Source organism: Perca flavescens, chromosome 4 (assembly GCF_004354835.1).
Source record: "Perca flavescens isolate YP-PL-M2 chromosome 4, PFLA_1.0, whole genome shotgun sequence".
In the NCBI taxonomy this organism is placed as follows: domain Eukaryota; kingdom Metazoa; phylum Chordata; class Actinopteri; order Perciformes; family Percidae; genus Perca; species Perca flavescens.
In genome coordinates this window covers 3,642,421-3,662,412 of record NC_041334.1, presented here as the reverse complement: position 1 = coordinate 3,662,412, position 19,992 = coordinate 3,642,421, and the positions used below count along the sequence as shown (strand labels likewise).

Here is a 19,992-nt window from a genome sequence, read left to right as displayed (position 1 = left end):
CAGCCCTAATGCGAACATATGTGACACCAGTGGAACTCTGTCGATATAATGGAAACATTCCTGATGTGTGTTCAAAGTGTAAACAGTGTAGAGGAACACTGGTTCACTGTATGTGGCATTGTACACAAATTACACTCTTTTGGGAAGAAGTAAAAGACATTATTCAAAATATTATTTCCAAACAAATAATATTAGAACCAAAATTATTTTTATTGGGCTTGTATCCAGAGAAGCATAACTATACTAAAAATGAACGTACATTTATAGACCTTAGTCTGCTTAACGCCAAAAGATGTATAGCTTTATTTTGGGAAAAAACATGTAGACCAAGAGGCACTTTATGGTTACGGCAGATGCTGTCTGCTCTGCCACTAGAGAGGATTACATATGTGCTAAAAGGGACTAAAACAGGGACTTTTTGAGAATATCTGGAATAATTTTATTGATTATACCAAAGATTTGGATTTAACAGATGACAATGACTGAGATGTGTGGACACTGCAGTTTAATTCTGGACAATAATTTCTATCACCTGATTTGTATAACTTATGTATTCTATTCTTATTTTTTATGTTTTAAAGATAAGTGTTAAATATTTGTAGATTGTTGCTTTGTATAGAGATAGCTTTCTGATAGGCATTGTTGCTGTTTGTCTTGTGTTTGTGTATGCACAAAACTTAATAAATACATTCTGGCAAAAAAAAAAAGTAGTTAGTTACGGTTACAAATTACTTCTCCCAAAAAGTAATTGATTTAGTAACTCAGTTACCACATTGTAAAAGTAATTAGTTCTCAGCAAAGTAAGTGATGTTATTTTTTATGTTCTATAACGCTATTACGTTCTATAACATCTTTAACGTCAAAGATGTTGCTGACCCGAAAAATGGAGCGTTGCTTGTTTTACCAGAGTGGCTCCGTCTCCTTCGCTGGAGCTCATCCTAGCTGCATTTGGGCTTGGGCTTGGGTTAGCAGCAGCAACAAGTGTCCTGTTAGCATGTGTTGATGCGTGGTGCTTCATAAGATTGGAGTTGCTTGAGGCAAACGTGGATAAAGTCTTTTTTTCCTGGTCATAGCGTGCATGTTACATAAACATTCTTGCCTTTAATTTCAATGAGCGAGAAGTAGTGCCGGTACTTCCAGTTGGAGAACGCTACCTTTGAAGTTCCCTGGCTCGTCGCCATTGTCGCTGTCTTGTGTTTAGTGGTAGTCAGAGCGTGCAGTGAGACAGCGTGAGCAGGGCATCTGCCCATCCAGCCAATCATCGAATTTGCAACGGTGTCTCTCTCCAGGCAGCTGATGTTTAGCCAAAGCCTGACACCTCACGCTTCATTCAACCCAATTGTAGTACCGCGCCACTTTACATTCTCAGTAACGATAATGGCGTTGCAACGATGGGAAAAGTAATTAATTAGATTACTCCGTTACTGAAAAAATAACGCTGTTAATAACACTGTTATACTTAAACGCCGTTACTCCCAACAATGCTCATGAAACATTAACTTCTACATAAATAGCTTAGCTAAGCTGTTTGTTTAGCTGGATGGGTAATAGAGTCAATCATTGACTTGTACCTGTGAGTCTCGGCTCAGGGTTTAGAGAACACATTTCACAGACGTCAGATATAAACATCACCCTCCTCCTCCTCTTCTTCACTAATGAGACTAAAACCAGAACCAACTCTCAGCTGTGTAGCCGAGCAGGAGGAAACTGTCCAGAAGATCAGAGCTAACATCTCTGTTCCTGGTCACATTCATCCTACGGCTGGTTTTATCTGCAAAGAGTTTTAGATTTCAGGTTTCAGGAACATTCACACCTTCAGTTGTTCAGACTGAGATGTCCAATCTGCTGTATATGATCTGTGTTCCATTCTGAGTCTTACATTAACTTTCTATCTTCTGTTTCAGGGTCTGACAATGTTGGATTGATCGTTGGATTGAGTGTTGGATTGAGTGTTGGATTGATTGTTGCTGCAGTTCTTGCTGTTGTTGTTATTCGTAAAAATAGGCTTATAGCCAAGTATAAAAACGGTAAGTTTAATAAAAGATTGCATCAACATTTTCATGATGAGCAGACAACACATTTATTACATATTTATATATATGTCATGTTTAGAGTCTTTGAGGTTGTTTTATCTTCAGTCATTAATCATTGTGTTGGTATTTACACCAGAGTAGGATCAAGTCAGTTGGGATTTACTTCTTAACTTTGTTTTCCTTACTGCAGGATCACAAGACCCAGGAAACCAATCTAGGTAAGAAAAAAAGTACATTCTTATTGTAAATACTTTATTAGATATTGTTTTATTAAGTTTAGTCTTGTAATGTCTGTCCTATAATCAGTCATAATCAGGAAACCAGATACATGTGACTTCACTATGTAATCCCACTGTGGGATCCAGATCATTTACTTCCATTTTTCTTTCTAGTTCTGTAACTTTAGTCAGATTCACTATTAATCATGTATCAAGATGGATGTTTATGTAAGAGAGACCGGTCAAAGCTGAGATAGGCATATTATGATATGTATAAAACTATAAAAACTAAATTGTGTCTGACTCTGTTTCAAGGTAATATGATCAATGGCAATTTTATTTATAAAGCACCTTTCATTTTACCTAAAATCAAAGGGCCCTATTTGAACGATCTGAAATGCAAGTGTGAAACGCTAAACGCAAGTAGCTTTGTGGGCGGATCTCGAGCGCTGTTGCTATGATACCGGCGGGATAAATGAGTCTTGCGCCCGACGCAAATCTAAAATGGGTTGGTCTGAAGTAGCTAGGTGTGGTTTGGGCGTAACTTGAAAATAACCAATCAGAGCGTCATCTCACATTCCCTTTAAGAGCAGGCGTGCTTGTTCCATGGCGGGTTGCTATTATGACGGAGGATTTGCCTGGCGCACGCCAGCGGGAGCTGTCCGGGATTCGGCAAAGTAACAAATGCCCGTCTTGACCGGGTGGCGATGTTGCTGCGGCCTCTCGGGCAAATCTCCTCAAGTCTGGGGAGGATTGCTGCAGCCATGGAGCGTGGGCCTCCAAACGCACCACCTGCTCCTGTTGTACCCCTTCTTCCTCCCCCCACTCCATCTCTGTCCACCCGCTCCACCAGGAGCGCATCGCACATTACTCCCGGACCAGATCCCGCCGGAGTGTCCAATCCCACCGTAGTTCAACACCACGTCTCCTTAAGTCCTCTAATATTTCCTCATTTATGTCATCAACACATCCATGATTCATGGAAATGTTGTGTAAAACATAACAAGCCACAAAGAATGCTGGGACTTTTTGAGGACTGTACTGTAAAGTTCCTCCTGATCTATCCAAACACCTGAAGCATATTTTCAGTAATATTTTTCTTTGTAATTATGTATGGTTTGCAAAAATGGGAACTGCTCCGTATAAATGAGAGTGCGCGTTGTGCACACGCTACATTATGGCCAAGCATGCACCGCTAAAATAGCATCTGAATAACGCGCTACTGACTTTAGACTAGCACCACTGACTTTAGACCAGGTTTTTCCTGGTCAGTGGCGGAATTGTTTTCTGAAACTGCAAAATATCACCAGATAACATTTGCGCCGAGATACACCTCCTCTTTTCGCTGAACCACCCCCGGGAGCGATAATACATTCCCTAATTTACCGACGTGCGTCTGTGGAGGGAAAAGACTGCCGTGCGTCGGTTATTGATACATGCGTCGGTGTACAAAGGCAATTGCGCTGAGTGCAAGATAGGGCCCAAAGTGTTTTACAGCATAAACAACAAAAATAAGAATACAGTACAAGCATCACACACACACACACACACACACACACACACACACACACACACACACACACACACACTTTAATTAACCAAAAGATTGAGAGAATATTGAAGTTTTAAAGTTTTGAGTTTGTTTTCTAATTCAGGGAACAGCTTGAAAAGCTCAAACAGATGATGACAATGACACAGGTATTACAACATGTATAGTCTCTTCCACTTTATTAAATAATTGGAACATTTAAACAGATTTTTATGTATTACTTTATAACAGATCAATTATGCTCCTGTCGACTGACATGGTTTTAAAGTTATTGTTATCCAATTTTTGCTCTCCAAATGTTTTAAAATGCACATATTTAGATTTGGGAAATCCTTTTTCTTTTTTTTGAACCCCCCCACTACACTTAGTCTTTGGACCTCTGTATTTCTTAAACCCTGCGTATGCCCATGCAGTAGGAGATTGAATTAAAATATATAATTATTTCAAAGCTGTGTGTGTGTGTGTGTGTGTGTGTGTGTGTGTGTGTGTGTGTGTGTGTGTGTGTGTGTGTGTGTAACCAACCCAAAATGCCGTATAAAAAGGTAGTCCTATGAAAATGACAGTTGTCTATATGAGTTGAGTTTGCCTGAAGTCCGTTGATGAGTCCAGGACAGCTGGTTGACTTGTAAACATGTGATTGTTTCAGATAAATCTGCATGGAGGAACTTCTCCAATCTCCGTGTCTTCGTGGACTCCTCGTCTGACTATTTCTTCTGTACTGAGGCCGCTGTGAGGTTTCGCGCACTCAGCACGGAAATGACTTTACTTTCACTTTCATAAATAGGATCTCCAAGTTTAATTAAATAAGAAGAATGAAAACCAGCCCACCTGCAGAAGTGACTCCAATGTTAGTAAAGTAACTTGTAGTTTGACCATGAAGTGACCAAAACATTATTACCACAGAATCTGAAATTCAAAAGGCAGCTGGTGAAGAATGGACTGTTGGACTGTTATTATTTAGATACAGTCAGTCAATATAGAATCTTTTTTTTTTTTTTTTTTAAATAACTACATTTTGTTTATGATCTTCAGCTAAAGGAAACAAGACTGCACCAGCTGTCTCACTTAATTGTAATTTTAAAGGGGACATATAATGAAAAACTCTCATTTTCAGTCATGGTGCACAAACATTAGAGTTTCTGGAGGGCCGACCAACCCAAAACCTGAAATCAAACAACCCAGACAGTTCTTTGTGGGCGTCCTCAATCTGAAAACATGTTATTGATTACTGGCCCGCGTACTGCAGCGATCGTTTCGGTGTCTCCTCTAATTCTTTGGCGAGCCGCGAGCAAATGTGTCAAGGCAGGAAGGTGATCATATACAGGAAGATAATCATATACAGGAAGATAATCATATACAGGAAGGTAATCATATACAGGAAGGCCACAGCACAGCCGGATATATTTTATATATAAAGTCCATGGATTCAAAATTCTGAATAACCGATCTTGTTTGCAGTTGGAGGTGTCCTGGCAGCATTTTTACAGACGTCTCTTTAACAATGGTGGTCTACGGGGGAAATCCTTTCTGGGTCACTGGGAGATTTTTTTGTTGCAATACTGCGAGAAAATTAGCAGAAAGGAAAATAGTAAAGTAAGTAATAGTGTTTTTTGAACATTAAAACATGTAAACATGTTCTTGTAGTACAAGTATGAACCTGAAAATGAGCATAATATGTCTCCTTTAAAAGATAATGTTGATATACCTGCTGTCAGGGTCGGTGGTTTGATCCCCGACTCTTCTTGTCCACTCGTCCAAGTGTCCTTGAGCAAGACACTGAACCCCAAATTGTTCCCGATGGTCAGACAGCACCATGCATGGTAGCTCACTGTCATCGGGGTGTGAATGGATGAATGACATATAAACTGCTTTATTAATATTATTAATATTATTATTACTGCTGCTTGTAGTTGTTAAAAGTCCTCACTGAGCTAGATGTGATGGGCATTAGAAAACAGAACTTTTAAGACCAACGCCTGCTGTCACCATGTAAAAGAAATGTGAATTATTTTGTAGCCAAAGTAAAATGTAATGTGACTTATTTTTTTATTTTTTAAGTTGCTAAGTCAAGAGTTTGTCAGGTTGAACTAGACACTGTTGTTGGCTGTAATATCAGAGTTGTGTATGAACAGAATGTTTTATCTGATTCACTCTCACGGCATCATGTAATTTCAGGCGGCTCTTCATCATTTCTATCTAAATAAAAGATGAAATATGTCAAACTGTATGTTGTGACTGTTGTGGATGTTTCTGTGTTCAAACTTTGAGAAAAGAAACAAACTACAAACATACTTCTGATACTACAACATGTATCCTGGCTGCTCAACAGGTTTCAGTGGTTTGATTAATTCTCCACATTGATCGTCATAATAAAGTTCCATTCTGATAACTAGAATGCCTTTTGGGGAACTCTCAACCACTCCATCTATATAAATCTAAATATATATTTAGTCAAGCAGCTGGAAGTTAACGTGAATCTGGGAGAATCCGTGGAAGAACATGACTTAATAATACAGATGGACTGTAACACTTTCAGATGAAGTTTTTCCACCATCACCATCACCAACTTCTGTCATTATGTGTATACCCAACGTTCACTTAAAAAAGTGGTATTTACACATCCTTTAAGTCTAACTATATGCTAATGATTCTTTAAATACAATAATTGTCTTATGTCAGATTCAGCTGCAGGAGTTTGTCATCAATACAAATACTTCTACCTGAGAAGATCTCATGGTAGAAGTACACATAATACTCTTAGTACTACAAAAGATGGGTGTAACAGTACAGTTTGCAGGAATGAGCGAGCAGATAAATTGACTAAGAAGACTCTGTGTTCCGGCTGCTGCTGGTACCTTCTCATGTGTTTAACCCTTTTGCTAGTCTGGATCCACGGAAGAACATTTCCAGGATAACTGTCTCACATCCACCGTGTGAGGTGTGTGGGATTTCTGTGGACGAAGTACACACGGAGATACTCTGGTAAGATCTAATGAGGTTTAACATGTATCAGCTCATTTAAATAGCTCATGTTACTGTAGTGTGTCAACACTACGGGGTGCAAATGTTCCACTAAAACAAGTTCCAACCCAGAGATTTTTTTCTCCTATCCCTATTACTTCATAATCAAATTATCAGAAAGTATTAATCACATTTTACCTGGTTGATTATCCAAAATGGCTGCATTTTGCTGCCAACTCACACAGTATCTCCTTTCTGTGCAACATTTAGTTAATTAACTTTTATTCTGAAGAAATTGCACCTGAAAAGGTTTTACTTCTGCTGATAAAGTGGTCAGGAGATGAAGACATTTGTGCACCAGTAAAGTTGAAACTTTGCAGTGAATTTAAGTGTCAATTTGAGGCTCTGAAGTTTTTATTTATTAACCAGATGTAATGTTAGTTTGAATATAAAGTGCTTTTTGCAGTTTGCACACATAATGAGCAGCTTTTGGTGCAGAATTCCTGAGTCATAGTTCTGTGGAGAAAAGAGCTTCTTCCTCTTCTGTGTCTCTGCCTCCTGACTCGCTCTGGAATCACGTCTGCTCGACAAAACGGTAAGAAAACTGATTATTACACTGAGTTATGTCTTTGCAAATGTAATTATTTTACATTTAATTTTAATTTTAATTTAAATTTCATTTCTGTGTGTGTGTTTGTGTGTGTGTGTGTGTGTGTGTGTACCATTTTGTCGTGAGAAGGTGGGGCATTGATCTGCATTTCCCAGAAACTGTCCATTCTGCCAACTGCCTGCAGCTTTTTTTTTTTATATATAAGCTAAAGTAAAAATACATAAATACACAACATCACATACATAACATTAATGTTAAAAAAGCCGGTAAGAAAACGGATAATTACACTGAGTTATATTTTTGCAAATGTAATTTAATTTAATGTAATTATCGGTAATATTTGTAAACATGCAGAGGTCTGGAAACATTATTAATCAGGCTGCTCAGCTGCTGGACATACACAAGATCTCTCTTGTATGCTCTTTAATACCATGACAACAAAGTTGTAACCATCAGCCCAAAATTAGTCCAAAACAAGGCTACAGTATTAACGTCTGCTCTTCATTATCTGTATTTTGCCCAGTAGGCCTAATTGTTTCAGAAAGACGGTGATTCCACTGTAGAAACAGGTACCAGTTCCTCCACTATGTATGCTGCCACAAGCCCATTTATCTCTGCTGTGTTTACCTATAGTCTTGCTGCTGGACTGGTATCGGTGGCGTACCAAGGCACTTATCCCCCAAACCTGTTTGAGTCCTGACTCACTCGGATCTTTCACCCGAGTCTTTAAATTAACTCATGAGTCGCGAGTCTCTAGTATCATTAATCAGATCAGTTGAGTCCTACTACAATTCAATCTAACATGATAACAGCGCCACACACAAACCTCTTGCAAACTAGCTACTACTAGTCCTAGCCATCTTAGCTGCCAAAAACTTTATAACTTACAATTACGTAGGCAACCACAACTCCACAAGTCAACTCAAGCGACTGAGTGAGCAGAGAGCTTCCCCGTCAGGATTTGAATCTCCTGGCCATGGGAGCGCGCGTGCACTCAGAGAAGCGGAGTTTCCCTGCTGAACTTTGAATTCACCTCTTAAATGGAAAAAAATAGCGACGTGTAAATTGTTTAATGCATTATTTTAGTATTGTGGATTCATCGACGGTGTTATCCAAATTAATGAGAGTCATTTATCAATAAATGTGTTTATTTATCTGTAACATTATAGCGACATGTGAATTGTTTAATGAATCACTTTAGTAGTAGTAGTAGTAGTAGTAGTAGTAGTGGTAGGCCGACCGATCTCTATCTAACTCAACATTACATGTCTACTTTTTCATCTGTCCATCCTCTGTGGGTGTGGCCTGAGGCTGGCCTGTCTTTGCTAACCTGACCTGTTAATTTGGTTTAGTATGGCTTTGCAATGAACGCTTGTTCACCTGTTTGCCATATGTGTTACAGCAGGGAAACACATTATATCAGGAAAAAAAAAAGTGCTTCTGTTAAATGATAAGTCAGAAATAGTGTTTGCAGTGAGAAGTGCCACTACACATATTGTCCATTTACACATTGTGTTGACAGGAGCAGCTCCAGAGCCATCTGTCAAGATACTTAATAATCCAACAAACAACTCAGCGCTGCTGCAGTGTGAGGTTCAAGATGCTTCTCCAGACCTTAAAGTAGAGCTGCAGGACAGTGCTGGAAACACACTTCCTGCTGAGGGGCCCCAGGTCTCAGAAAGAGGAGACAGATACTACATCACCCTCCAAACTACTGTGTTCAAGACCGACAACTTCAGCTGTGTCGTCACACAGGAGGGAACCAACCAACAGATTTATGCTCAGACCTTTGTGCATATCAGTGGTGAGTATATTTATTCAATAGATAATAATTTAAATTGTTGGTTATTAGCTTTCAAAATGTTAGATGAAGACATCTGCACAAGTTCAAAATGTTTCAAACTGAGTGGAAACTTTGTGGCTATATTTACACCACTACATTTTGGTTCAAAAACAAATATCTTTTGCTACGTTTAGGCCTCGCGTCCACACTACTGCGGCATTTCCGAGCCCCTAAAACGGAGACTTTTGGAAACACTGCTGCCCCCGTTTTGGTTTGAAAACTCCGGGATTGCATTGTAGTCTGGACGGGCACAAACAGAGACATTTGGTCATACATACCAAAGTATTTTCTTTGTTTTAAACTTATACATCCATGATTTTCAACCCCAGAGTAATGTCAGATGGACTCCTAGTCTGTGTTCTGCTGTTTTTGCCTTGTAGTCACGTTACTTTCAGCAACAGTTCTACCTCGTCGTCAGTCTAAACAAAGAAGAAATCGTCTTATTTTTCGCCAATACTGCGCCTCTTACGTTATTAAGGACTGAGATTAGTTCTGCTACTGGAGCTAAAACATGCTAGCCTGGTCCTACCAGACTGGTACATTTCGTTTGTACAGAGAGTCTGGCCAGTGTTAACTTCCTTGAAGGCGGGTACTCTGTTGAAGTTTAAAACTATTGGATCTGTCCAGAGCGACTCTGGATCTGCCATAACCAATCGCTAACATTAGCATCGCTAGCATTCGCCTTAGCCAACTCCTTCACCACTAACGGAGCGAACTGTAAAATCAAACTTTTCCTGAACCCCGTGGGGAGGAGGGCCACAACATTATGGCCACCAACACAACACGGCAAAAATTGTTCTTGCTCGGGCTTTAACTTCTGATATTCGGCAGTGTTGCCACAAAGTACCGAATGGCTTCGCTTGCAACTTTTTCCGCTGCCATTATGGAACTATAACTCAAACTAGCGCAAAACCTCAACATCATCGTTCTCAGCCACTCCCTCTGTTTGCTGATTGGACCGCCAAAGATCTGCTCGGAGAAAACCTAGAAAAGACCAGTGACGGACTGGGAACAAAAAACGGCCCTGGCATTTCCACCCACCAGCGGCCCACCGGTTGGGGGGGTCGCAGATAGAACTTTTGACGCACGGAAAGAACACGCACTTTTGATAGCCCCGGTGATGGTGAACGTAAACTCCCATGCTTTAAACAACTGCACCAAAACATAGACTTATAAAAAAATAATAATAAATCATCAGAGCTAGCCGCTCCATGATAATATAATATTCTGAAGTAGCCAAACTTACTGTACCTACAGTCCCTCCTGCAGCATTGGTCTCCATCTCTGTTACTTCTGGTAATCCACATTCAGACCCACAGCAGGCTTGTTGTTCTGTGTTGGTTAGTTCCATAGATTCGTTATCCATGTCTATCTCTTCGTCCTCCTCTTGCTCGTTTTGTTCTTCCTCTTCCCCATATTCCTCACTGTTCTGTCTCTCTCCCCCCTGGTGTGCTGGCTCAGATATAGCGCTAACATGCTAGCTGTATTAGCGCTAATGCTAGCTGAAGCTGCACTTGAGCTTAAAAACAAATCAGTCAGTTTGCAGCATTTTTCAACATCAGCCAATAGTGCTCTCTTATATTTCTCTCTCTTTTTCTCTGCCCCCACCCCCCCTTGTGTCGCTTGATGCCTTGATTAATTTTTTTGTCAACAACTTCCAACCATAGCTTACAACTTCCAATTTTCAACTTCCAACCACCACGCTGTCGCTGTGTCGCTGACGCAGACCATAGACACATAAAGACGCAGACGCGGTCTACTCGGGTCTGCTCGGGTCTGCTCGGGTCTACTTGATTCTGTCTTGAAATTCCCAGAAGGCATTGCTTCATTTTAACTTTTGCAAACAAATATTAAAATAAATTAAATGCAGGTAGATTTGTTTTATTTCAAACCATGCACGTTTATGTTTTTGAACATCTGATCTGAATAAATAATTTTGCTACAAAACAATACAGACTGATGTAAAAGTTTGTGACTGTAGAGGGTAACCATGACTGTGATATCGAGACACTCACATGTGGTATAAATACAAATTAGATTACATAACTAATAGGTGTGAAGGGTTTGGATAAATTTGGCTATCGTTTGGCAAAATAATTTTATTATTGATGTTCAAAAGGGGGCTGAGAGAAATTATAAGTGGCCGCATGGCTGTGACAATCATGCGGCTCTCTGATTGGCCGGCCGGCCCAAACGTCACATGAGGGCCCGCGACCCCTCTGGCATCTGCCCAAATGCCAGATTACCAGTCCGTCACTGCCCAAGACTATATCGCAAACCCAAACAGAGTACTGAAGGGAAATGAAGTATGATTGAGTAAAAGTACGTAGGAGGGCGGAGCCAGGCTACTAAAACTCTTGCCCAGAGATTTTTTGGGGCTTAAAATGCTTCTTTAAAAAACAAAACATAGTGTAAATCAGCCAACGTCAACTGGCGGCCCGCGGGCCACATCCGGCCCGCCAAAGCTTTTAGTCTGGCCCGCAGAGTAATCATGAATTCACAAAATGTTAAGCGAAAAAAATGCGTTCTGTTATTTATATATCCCTGTATTTACATCTCTATTCACATGCCGGGATTCTCTACAGCGATGCCCGAGCTCCACACACACGGCTGAGCCGAGATGTGTGTGTGCGTTAATTTAACACGCAGCACCTGACTGGGAACGATACAGAGAGAGTTACCAACGGCCGCTGGGCAGATGAACTCGCGCTGTCTCTTTTCTGTAAATAGGCTACAATACTTATCAATTCACTCACCTGTAGACCGGCATCAACATGTAGAAAGCGATAGTTCAATCTGCTCTGTCTGCTCAGTCCACTCTTATCCACCGCGCTGTTTTACGCAAACACAGCTCTACTCTGCAAACACAGCTCTACTCTGCAAATAGCGAATTTTTACAAACAAGCTAAAACAAAAGCTGTCGGTTTTTAGTCTAACTGATTATCTTAGTTTGCCGGGAATCTGGAAATGTGGACAAATTCTTGTAAACCTCACTGCTGGCTGAACAAACCAAACTCCACTGGAGCGGTAAATCTATGGAGGTATTATAAGTGGCTACTTAATATGCATGTGAATGACGCAATCGTTATGTTCGAGTTCTTCATTCTTGATGATGATGATGATGCTGGTTGTATTATTTTGCAACAGCATCTTTCATTGCAAATGAGGCATACATGACAAGTGCATAGCCTGCTTATCAGTCATTCATCATTAAAGCTGGGCTTTTGGCTTTTCCACTTCAGCCTCTTTGACAGTGACATGTTTACCTGACAACAGCCTTTCTTTCTGCAAGCATTTTCCACCAATCAGGACGCTGCATACTACAACCATGTTTCCATAATCACAGACTTTAACCATCACTCCTCAGTGAACTGCCGCCTAATCTGAGATAATTTTCTAGTTAAAGAGACGGTTATCATTATGGAGTTTCCATGTTTTTTAGGAGTTTGCTCAAACTAATACATGTAAAAGAAAAAAAAAGAATAGCATTAATTCAGTAAGTGTTTTAGTGAAAATTTCAAACAAGAATAGGCGTATTAGGTAAAAATACATTTTATTTTCTTTATTTTAAAGTCCGGCCCCCAGAGTGTCTGCTTAGAAAAATTCTGGCCCTTGAAAAAATTTGTTCATGACCCCTGGTGTAAATGTAGCCTTACTTTCTGATTTACTTTCTATCTGTTTAGGTAAGTAGGCTGGTGTGTGCATTGTTGTTGAGCTGTGGTTAATGAGTTTCTATCACTCAGAGCGATCACCAGCAGGGACATTGTTTGGCTCATTAGCAGGGGTGTGGTCAGCACATGTAGCCAACCATCATCAGCTCTTGTATTTAACAACTGGCATTTGTTTGAAGGGGCAGCTTCAGCGGCAGACTCCTCAGACGAAGACTCAGAAGGACAAATGAGTCCACGAAAGAGTCTAGGCGGGAGTTCTTTTGGAAGGCCAGGTGAGCTAAGTATCTTTTTACCTTTTCAATCATGTGTACATTTTTCATTTCTGTTCGTGTTTCCTATCAGCCTCGGACATGTTTACAACAGTACCAGATCCAAACCACCTTGGCCTACTCTTTCACCCAAACACTAGTGATGGCAGTCTGACACTGAACCTTCAATACGTGCTTCAGACCATTAACTACAATTCCATTTGAAGCTCTGCTCCGAAGGTTGCTTTGGTACGGAAAAAATCACGTGACATCAGAGATGGGGACTCGAGTCTGAGACTCGGACTCGAGTCGCACTTAAGTCACACAAACAGCTGACTTCAGACAACTCGGACTCGACCCAAAAGACTTCAGACTTGACTTGCGACTTGACCCAAAAGACTTCAGACTCGAGCTTCGACACTCGTCAACAACCCGTTTTCATACAATTATTGCTTTTTAAATCTAAATATATTCATGTATTTCTATTTTCTTTTATTGCTGCATATACGGGGAAACATATGACGAGCTGTATGTCCCCTGCCCTTTGCCATAATGTGCAACGTAACGCATGTGCCTATGTGCGCACAATCGCATATCAAAAAATGCATTGCGATGGTGACACCAAGTCCTCCCGGAGTTTGTCATTAGTTTTGCTTTCAATAACTTTGTAAACAGTGGCAGTAAGCAAACAGCTACATGCAAGGTATGTAGCACCAAGATAAATGATGCTGGATCAACAACATCAGACTTCCATCAGGCATCTGGGTTAGGGCATCTGGGCCGTCTTGACTGTCTTAATTCTGCACATATTTCTGTTACTATAGTCCTAACACTTAGAAAATAAATGGCATTACATCAGTGAGTTCAAACTGTTTATTGTGCGTAATTTGGACTGACACTGAGATGCATGTTGTTCTGTGGCGCTGCCATTTCCACTTCGACATTGGACATTTTTTTTGAGTGAAAGAGACGTTACATTTAGCATATATCGTCACAGGTAACAAGCTAACCATCAAAAAGTGTTGTGCTAATGCTGGGAACATGCAAATTGTATCTTTATAGTTGTATCAATATGATGTGACAGACTAGGTTAATATTTCACCAAGTCCGAGGGCTAAAGGGATGTGTTAAGTAGAACCCATAAAGTTATCCTACAACTGATTTTGATACTGTACTGTATGGATGGTAGCTACAGGACATGCTTTGAATTCATAGGATTTAACAATACAGTGTTAGGGACAGATCAGATGGCCAGAGACTTGAGACTTGACTTGAACTTTCCCCTCAAAGACTTGAGACTTGACTTGGACTTGAGCTCAAAGACTTGAGACTTGACTTGCAAAAAATTACTTGTGAACATCTCTGCGTGACATATGACGTCTGAAGCAGCAACTGCGTCATTCTCTGAATGAATCAGCTGAGTGTTTAGCAGCGCCACCGCCACACGCGGACCAGTCAGCTGCTGCACTGCAACTGGCGCCGCCTCGTTTCGAGCATGCTCGAAGCGTAATAACTTTAATGCACAACATTGCGTTTGGTTTGTAGTAGCCTCTACAGTGACAAGCATTAGTTTGTTTGTATCGATTTATTTTCATTAGCCTATTATGGAAGCATCTAGGAAGAGAAAACTTTACTCTGATCGCTCCTGATAAGGTATGTAATGTATGTATGCATGGGTGCTTTGGATAAATGCATCAGCCGTCATCATCCGTTTCCTCTGAACGAATTTTATCTCAATGTGGAGAGTTTGTGAGCAAAAAAAGAAACAGGCTTAGTCCAAAAAGTGTGGAAAAAATGATGTTCCTTAATACAAATCTTTGAGTGTTCCCTATCCCACATACCCCCTGGCCATAGGTACACAAGCACACCCAACTTGTGCCATATTTTCCCAGCACATCCTCTGTTTGCCAAGCACTCTCTCTCCAATACCCAATAACACCAATTCATCAATCTTTCTTTGTGAAAAGAATGATATCCCATTCTTAGTATACATGTGCGTGTGTGTGTGTGTATGTGATTTATTTCACTAGCCTTAAAGCCTCTTAAAGCCTCCTGTACACTATCTACCAAAAGATAATTTAGATGCAGCCTTGGCACTTCACCAGGTGAGGTTGCTGTTACTGAAGCTTTGAGTAAAGAACCCATTTTCAAAACAATTCTTCTCAGTGGTTCAGTTCACCAAAGCTTCATTTGCGCATCACTACCCAACACCCAGACACACTTGTAGAGGTGGGGGTACAGGCCTACTCATCATCCCCAAATGGAGATTTTCTCTCTACCCACCGCCACATTTTCTTCCACTGTCTTTTAAATTTCACGCTGTGACCATAAGTTATCTGGTACAATTAAACGTTGTTATCTACTGTCCACCAGGACCTTTGGGAGAGTTCTTGGAGGAATTAGCAGAGATGTTCACAAGTCATTTTTTGGAAGTCGAGTCTCAAGTCTTTGAGTGTGAGTCCAAGTCAAGTCTCAAGTCTCTGGCCATCTGATCTGTCCCTAAGACTGTATTGTTAAATCTTATGAATTCAAAGCATGTCCTGGAGCTACCATCCATACAGTACAGTATCAAAATCAGTTGTAGGATAACTTTATGGGGTCTACTGCAATGCAATCTGAAGAAACACAAATTAAGAACTCTGTTTCAATTTCATAACTGTATTTTTCAACATTTTGGTATCTGCACCAAAGAATACATGTTTGTCTGTGTTACTAACTCATCATGCCCAACCTCATCATGTATTATATTTTTCAGTGTTCAAAGTTTGAGGGAAACATCTGTATTTAAAGTTAATACACCGCCCATGGTGCAAACATGTGAGAACTGATACTTTCCATATTGCTATTTAACAACAACCTGATGAAAAATTAACCTAAGTCTGTCACATCATATGGATACAATTATAAATATACATTTTTCCTGATCCCAGCATAAGCACAACATTTTGCGATGTGTAGATTGTTACTTGTGACAATATGCTAAATATAACGTCTCTTTCACATTAGCAAGTGACTGACCTATCTGGGTGCGTTTTGAGATGCCTGATGAAGTTCGACGTTGTTGATCTGCCACCATTTATCTTGGTGCCACACACTTTGCATGTAGCTGTTTGCTTACTAGTTATTGAAAGCAAAACTAATGAAAAAAGGCACAACTCCGGGAGGACTTGGTGTTGCCATCGTCAATGTGAGTGCGCGCAAAGGTATAGCGCATGCGTTATGTTGCACATTATGACAAAGGGCAGGGGACAAACAGCTCGTCATATGTTTCCCCAACATGTATGCACCAATAAAAGAAAATAGAAATACATGAATACATTTAGATTTAAAAAAGCAATTATTGCATGAAAAAAGGTTGTTGATGAGTCTCGAAGCTCGAGTCCGAGTCAAGTCTGAAGTCTTTTGGGTCGAGTCGCAAGTCAAGTCTGAAGTCACCGTTTGTGCGACTTAAGTGCGACTCGAGTCTGAGTCTCAGACTCCTCATCTCGAGGTCCTCCTTTCAAACATCCCTGAAAATGCCCCTCCACTGCTTTTTCTTGGCGACTTCAGACAGAGAACTTACTTCTTTTACTTTCTTCATTTGCTCTCTTACTCAAAGAAAATTGCGATTATCAAAACACCCTGACGATCTGCTTACTATCAATCTCTTATCTCCTCCTTCACTGCCTCTATTTCTGCAGCCAAAAGACTATACTCTATCCATGAGACCACAATCCAATTCTTGTCCAACCCAAAATGTTTTTTCTCCATCTTCTCTAACATCCTTGACCCCCCCCCAGTCCCCATCCTCCGTCCACAAATGTTACACCCGGCTCATTTAAGGGCATAAGCACAACGAGTTACATAAACTAGTACATTTATAATAGACAACTAAACTAAAGTAAACTACTGTGTGTGACATCAGTAAGTCTGTATTGTGGGTGTTGGAAGCTATGGTTATGCTTTGACACCCTGATAACCTTCGCCATCCTAACCACCCGCCCCTTTGACCCCTTCTCCAGTCGATTGCTTCCGCCCTTTTCTCACCCATCTTATTAACACCTTCTTGTCAACCGGCCGTTTCTCAAACTCTCTCAAAGGAGGAAGAGTGACCCCTCTCCTCAGAAAACCCACCTTTGAGCCGTCTGAAGTAAACAACTGCAGAACTGTCTTCATTCTTCCATTTTTCTCCAAACCACTCAAGCATGCTATCTTTAATCGACTCTCTTCTTATCTTCACCGGACAACTTTCTTGTTCCCCAGTCTGATTTCAATGCAGGAAACTCAACTTCACACTTCTAGAGCAGTCTCTCTCTCCTCTGTGGTCATCCTTCTGGACCTTTTTGCTGCTTTTGACACAGTGAACCACCAGATCCTTATTTCCACCCTTCAGGGGCAGGTGTTTCAGGCTTGGCGCTCTCTTTGCTCACATCTTACCTCAAAGGCTGTAACTTGTAGAGGTTATGTGTCAGAACCGTGTCTACTCACAACTGGGGTACCTCAAGGTTACGTCCTGGGTCCCCTCCTCATTTCTCCGTACACCAACTCTCTTGGTTCTATTATTCACTCACATGGCTTTTCCTATCACAGCTACGCAGACGACACTCAACTAATTCTCTCTTTTCCCCAGTCTAAAATACAGGTAGCAGCTCGCACCTCTACCTGTCTGACTGACATCTCTCATTGGATGTCCACACCAAGGTTATTATTGGAAGCAGTACTCAGATTCGGGCCGATATTTGCGTTTTTACGTGTATCGGCATCGGCACAGTTCACGTGCAGACCATGCACTGCCCCTCCCCCACTAGCAGAGTGGCAGTCTTAAATTACAAATCAAGCACTTTATTTCAATGGCTACTTTTCAGGTTTATTGTTTTCTTAAATTATTTAAATGTGTTGACAAAGGACAATTTGTGATGACTTGATTATATCTGTCTTATAATTATGGCTGTCAGCATTTAACACGTTAATCGCGATTAAGGGCCAAGCATAACGCGGTAATTTTTTTTAATCGCTCTAGTCGCATGCCACCATTTATTAATTTATTTTCACTTCACTCGGCTTCACGTCGTTCCTAACAGGCTACTATTTTGACCCTTTGCCGCACCTTTACTTATCATCAAGCTGCCATACTTCCTCGTAACATATCCTACTGCTGCAGGCTGCAGGCATTATGGAGAAATGCAGCAGCAACACAATTCTGAAGGGCGCTTTTTATTTTCCAAAACTCCCAGACGGCTCCTAGACAAGTAGAAAGCCAAATGCACATTGTGTAAAGCCGAATTAAAATATCACCGAAGCACGTCAAGCTTGAGCTACCACCTACGAGCTAAGCATAGTCCAGTTAACGTGACTCAGGTTGATGCTGGTGGGCTCAGGCAAACAACTATTTTGGAGAATGCTACTCGCCAACTTAATTTTGACCATGGCCTTAACAATTAACAAGTTCCTGACTGTTCTTTAGTACCCTTTTTTTCTTCTTTTTTCTTCTTTTGTTTACAGTAAATAAATAATAAACTAATACAAAGTTCATAAAGTAGCTTTCTTTGCATTCATTTGATTCCCAATAAAGATACACTGGTTTCCATTGTTAATATGTACTTAAAAACAGTTCTGAAATGCAAAATAATAGAATTTTAATCATGTGATAAAACATGCGATTAATTGCAATTAACTATAGAAATTCAGCGATTAATCATGATTAAATTAAGTTAAATCATTTGACAGCCCTAATTATAATCCATAATCTTTTATTTCAAAGCGTTTACATCATTTCCTGCAATACTGTAGAACTCATTTTAAAAACATTTAAAACACGTTTCAGAGCGAGTCACACTCTTCTGACGGCGCTTTGCTACAGTGGCTTTACTAAAATGCTCCGCATCACCAATGTTGTAAAGACAAATGCCATTTGCAAAAAACTTAATTGACACAAATAATCTGCTGGGGTCTAAGAGCATAGATGGGTGACGTTAGTGACATGAGGACGGATAAGATAGTAAGTAGCCTAGGCTACATAACTGATTGACTGGGAAGAAAAACGATACTGTTCCACTATGGTACCGGTTCCTACGCAAACGGTAGTATTCGGACCGGATTAGAACGTGAATTTCGGTTCTGACTGAAATATTTTCCGTCTGTCGCTCCAGACAGCGCCAGACTCTTTTTTTCTTTCTCCCTTTTCTGCCGAGTGGTGCACGTGCCCGCTCGCGGTGTGAAGCGCGTGTCAGCGCTATTCTCCATCATGACTCTACTATCACAGCTGATAGACGGCTTTTTGTACACACTCCGAAACGGACTTCAAAAAATCACACTTTCTCTGTAGTCTACCGTAAATGTAGGCTACTTTAAAATGCCATATGTTCCCTCTGGGCTCACCAAAACAGACGTGAAAGCATATTAACCATTCACTGACTACACGTGATCACTAGTAAACATATTCCACTTGCTCTGCTAGTCTATCGTTCAGGACAAGACCCTGTAGCCTGGTGGTGGGGGAGTCTGCCCTTTCAAACTCCTCCCTGGGTGTACAGACCTCTTGGACACCGTCTCCTGTGCAGGACATGCCATAAGTCAGGAGAGGTGTCCTATCTCACCAGAGAAGACAAATATGGTCATTTTTCTGCAAAAGAACTGCTAAAGTTTGAAGCTGGTTGGCATACCAACTCAACATTTATTTTGTTGTTACTTATTAATAGTGTAATTGTTATTTGTTAAATTATTGTAGTTGTGTGTTAGGTGACTGAGGTTTACTTATTATATATTTAAGTACTTTAAAACGTTAATATATTGTTACATTTAAATAATTTTCAATTTAAAATTTTCCATAAAAAGCCTTTCTTTTATGTCATTTTTCTGTTTTTCAAGAATCGGTTTAGGA

General features: G+C 40.5%; 2 long non-coding RNA genes across 2 annotated transcripts; both read left to right on the top strand.

Moving 5' to 3' along the window:
* The first annotated feature begins 1,673 nt into the window (after nucleotides 1-1,673).
* On the top strand, nucleotides 1,674-6,027 carry LOC114554636 (uncharacterized). The gene is made up of 4 exons (XR_003692444.1): nucleotides 1,674-2,027; nucleotides 2,224-2,251; nucleotides 4,447-5,110; nucleotides 5,147-6,027. It is a non-coding gene; the product is annotated as an uncharacterized LOC114554636 (long non-coding RNA).
* Nucleotides 6,028-7,289: 1,262 nt separating this feature from the next.
* LOC114554637 (uncharacterized) lies at nucleotides 7,290-13,142 on the top strand. The gene is made up of 3 exons (XR_003692445.1): nucleotides 7,290-7,356; nucleotides 8,894-9,175; nucleotides 13,065-13,142. It is a non-coding gene; the product is annotated as an uncharacterized LOC114554637 (long non-coding RNA).
* Nucleotides 13,143-19,992: the final 6,850 nt, after the last annotated feature.